Below are 904 nucleotides of genomic sequence, written 5' to 3'. Positions count from 1 at the left end.
GATGGAGAAGATCGTACTAGATTTTTTTCAGTGCATCACATACCAGTCAACACAGTAAGAATATCTTTAGCAAGACCATACACTGCAACATCTAACAACCAACTTCCAAGTAAAGTCAACATTTGTTTGCATGGGTTAGTCGCTTCAGCAATTCATGGGAGACTTGAGTTGCTGGAATTAGCTCTGGGGGATAATACGGAACCCCCGAGAGCCCTGGGGTTGTTTTTCAGAGTTGAAGCACTGGTACTGAAGAGACACCCAAACATGTCCAAAGTTAAATTGAGACCTTCTCCAATTGTCCACTAATAGTTTTCACCGGCAGACCATGTATGATATACATAGAACGGTTAACAGCAATGGCTCACAGAAATGGCAGATTGAACATATAAATTAGGTTCAGTTCAGATCAACTGCAGCAATTCAGGGAGCTGTCGATGAATCCCAGGAAGCCGTACATCACCTTACCTCTGGTACTGTGATGCTTTTTTGAATGCTCATAATCTGTCCGCGTAAGAAATGCAGCACAAAGACAGCTGACGCAATCCAGCAGCAATGTGATCTTGGTCCAATATTGGACATGTATGAAGAATATTTCAGTGTTATAAGCGGCCAGATGGATTCTATGGAGACCGTATAACATGTCCCCTTAACCCCTGAATCCTATTATCGTGGGAATGGGGCAAGGGGTTTAACATTGCTGGGAAAAGTGCATGTGATTCATCAAGACCGATGGCAGCCATCCTTGACAAGAGTGATGCTGCAAATGAGCAAGATATAACTACGGTGGAGATCTCACTTGCGGCATCTTATGCTGCTTGATGTTTCACCCGTCAGGCAGTATAGGAATGCCAACATAGGAATACTTTAATAGTATTTCAGCAGAAATTACATACAACCTGCCTTT

Source organism: Penaeus vannamei, chromosome 14 (assembly GCF_042767895.1).
Source record: "Penaeus vannamei isolate JL-2024 chromosome 14, ASM4276789v1, whole genome shotgun sequence".
In the NCBI taxonomy this organism is placed as follows: domain Eukaryota; kingdom Metazoa; phylum Arthropoda; class Malacostraca; order Decapoda; family Penaeidae; genus Penaeus; species Penaeus vannamei.
This window is presented reverse-complemented; position numbering follows the sequence as displayed.